Source organism: Bubalus bubalis, chromosome 17 (genome assembly GCF_019923935.1).
Source record: "Bubalus bubalis isolate 160015118507 breed Murrah chromosome 17, NDDB_SH_1, whole genome shotgun sequence".
NCBI classification, from domain to species: domain Eukaryota; kingdom Metazoa; phylum Chordata; class Mammalia; order Artiodactyla; family Bovidae; genus Bubalus; species Bubalus bubalis.
Genome location: NC_059173.1, coordinates 8,193,986 through 8,197,109, shown reverse-complemented (window position 1 = coordinate 8,197,109; position 3,124 = coordinate 8,193,986). Strand labels below are relative to the sequence as shown.

Genomic DNA, 3,124 nt, shown 5'->3' with positions numbered 1-3,124 from the left:
GCAGTAGAAGAGTTTGGACGATCCTGAAAATGACCCCTGGGCCTGTAAATGGTCTTTGTAAGAAAAGGCAGTAAGCAGATCTGCTCTCTGGTTTAAGGAGCCCCACTTTGGTGTCAGACAGGCTGAGAATTTCGGTGTTGTTTGATCCTTCTGAACCTCAGTTTCTCTTTCTATAACATTAACTATTACAATAAGTGTACATGACTTTGAGTTTGAGAAAGTTCAAAAGATCATTTTTTGGAATCATCAATTTCCTTGAGAATCAGATGATAGCTGGGGAGCCTGTCTGGCATAACTTTCCTCTCTTCTGGAAACATCACTCTGATTTATCATGGGGAGCCATCTCTGCTCTTAATCAATGGGGTTTGGATTAACCCCATTCCAGGTTCCTGGATAGACAATGGTAGGCCTGGCCAATCAGAGCATGTATTGTATCCCCCAGGACAATGATTGGTTCAGGTAAGGCATGTGACCACAGAGCTGGTCCAATCAGAGTGGATTCCAGGACTTCTAAGAGAGTTAACATACAGGCATTCTTTTTCTTCTTGGGCCCCTAGCTGGTGGGACTGTAAACAGCAAGGAGCTCCTGCTATCATTTATCCTGGGGTAGGTGGTTGCGGTTTTGTCGCTAAGTCGTGTCTGACTCTTGTGACCCCATGGACTGTAGCCCACCAGGCTCCTCTGTCCCTAGGACTTTCCAGGCAAGAATATTGGAGTAGGTTGCCATTCCCTTCTCCAGGGGATCTTCCCGATCCAGAGATTGAACCCGGGTCTCCTGCACTGCAGGCAGATTCTTTACTGACTGAGCTACCAGGGAACCTCCTCTTCCCTGGTAAATACCTCCCTAAGGGAACAAATAGAAAAGAACCAAGTCTTGATGGTATTTTGTGAGTACCTGGATCAAGCCATGCTTGAATTTCCAAGTTATACCAGACAGTAAATTCTCCTTAAAGCTTAATCACTTTGAGTTGGGTTTCTGACACTAGCAGTCTTGCATAATATAGCAGCTGAGGTGAAACCATTTTGAAATGCTGAAAGCCCCCAACAGATGCAAATTATCCGTACTAAATTTTCATGCATTTGATACTTTTGATGGAGATGAAGCAAGGGGATATTTTCCTGGATCAGTCTCCCATTCTCTTGGGAAAACAAATTATTTTCTTTGTTTTGAGAAGCCAGGCATCTGGCCACTCTCAGAGATATAACACATCTCTGTCTCAAAGCAGGGTGGTGTCTTTAGAACGGCATATGTGACTGCTCTTACTGAATACAAGACACTCCCCTCTACAAAAATCAACTTGTTTCCACTTCTTAGGGGAAAAAAAAAACAACCAAATCCTGAATGAATAGAATTTATAGTTTTGGCTTTTCCTTCCATCATTTTCCTGCTAGATCACTGGTTCTTGCTACTGACTTGTAGCAGCATTTGGTATAAGATGATAGTGGATTTAGCACAAAATTTTATGAGGCAGTATAATTCATTGAGATACTCATTTGTGTTTTGTTTTGCACAGGAAAATAATCATGAAAGTTATTTGTAAATTCTTCTCTGTGGATACTATGAGGAAAGGGGGAAAGAGAATGGGCAGACAGACAGACAGGCAGACAGACGACATCTGCTACTGTTTGTTGTTATTCAGCTGCTAAATCATTTCTGACTCTTTGCAACTCCATGGACTGCAGCACGCCAGGCTCCTCTGTCCCTCACTATCTCCTGGAGATTGCTCAAATTCATGTCCATTGAGTCAGTGATGCTATCTAACCATCTCATCCTCTGCCGCCCCCTTCTCTTGCCCTCAATCTTTCTAGCATCAGGGTCTTTTCTAATGAGTCAGCTCTTTGCATCAGGTGGCCAAAGTACTGGAGCTTCAGCTTCAGCATCAGTCCTTCCAGTGAATATTCAGAGTTGACTTCCTTTACGATTTACTGGTTTGATCTCCTTGCTGTCTAAGGGACTCTCAAGAGTCTTCTCCAGCACAATTTGAAAGCATCAGTTCTTTGGTGCTCAGCCTTCTTTTTATGGTCCAACTCTCACAACCTATGAGTGACGACTGCTAGTACTGGTGCTCAGAAGTGGTTTGTTTCCATTTCTCTCTCCTGTGTCTTGTTAGACACCGTGACAAACCGCAAGAGTAGTCGTGTGCAGGCAGAACTGTCCCAGAGAGAGTCAAACCTACCTTGTAGCTAGTGACCTACATACAAAGTCTGTGATGAGCTTCCTTGGTGGTCCAGTGGCTAAGACTCTGCACTCCCAATGCAGGGGGCCTGGGTTCAATCCCTGGTCAGGGAACTAGATCCACATGCTGCAAGTAAAGGCCTTGCATGCTGCAACTAAAGACCTTGGTACCGTCAAATAAATACATATTTAAAAGTCTGTGAATCCACCTCAGGCAGAGGACTGGGCCGACGAGAGATTTCAGGGATGCTGTAGGAGAATGCTGGGCTGTGATGCTCTTCCTATTACAGCCCGTCACCATTTATAAGTCCAGGATGGGCAGCTCAGATGATTCTGGCAGCTCATTCCAAGAAGGCACTTGTTATCTCAGAGAGGAAACTTGGTCCATTCTGTTCATCCTCCAGTTGGCCACTCCTGGCTGATGTCTCAAAAAGGGGGAGGAGAGGGGTGACTTTGAGATGTGGGGAAAAGGCAGAAGAGAGTAAGGGAGAGATTCCCCAACACCAGAAGGGGGCTGGTTGGAGCTCTGTAGGGGCCATGATCCTACACAGAATCCTGGGGCGATGGCTGGAGCCCCACTGGGGGCCAGGATGGGGAGGTGTGGAATGGCTTGGGTTCCCTGAAGAAAGATGGACCCTGGATACGGGGCTCTTGGTTCCTACAGTCAAGCTTAAACAGCTCTGTAAGGGCTGGATGACAGACCGTCAGGGTCAGTGGGGGACTGCAGACCAGAGGCCTGGCCTTTGTTTCCTGAGCCCCATGTGAAGCCTCTCAGATTCTAATGTAACTTTACAGAGGGAAGGACCATCCCAAAATACAGAGGTCGAATTTCTTGTTGACTCTACAGGAAGGGGCTCAGAGTTGATTAAAAACACAAGCACAGCATTGACTGTATATTTGATTTTGCAGGCTGGGTCTTGTAAACAGAGCTATCACTTACTCAATGGT

General features: G+C 45.7%; 1 non-coding gene across 1 annotated transcript; it reads left to right on the top strand.

The window, feature by feature from the left end:
* Nucleotides 1–2,217: 2,217 nt before the first annotated feature.
* TRNAG-CCC lies at nt 2,218–2,290 on the top strand. The gene has a single exon. It is a non-coding gene; the product is annotated as a tRNA-Gly (tRNA).
* Nucleotides 2,291–3,124: the final 834 nt, after the last annotated feature.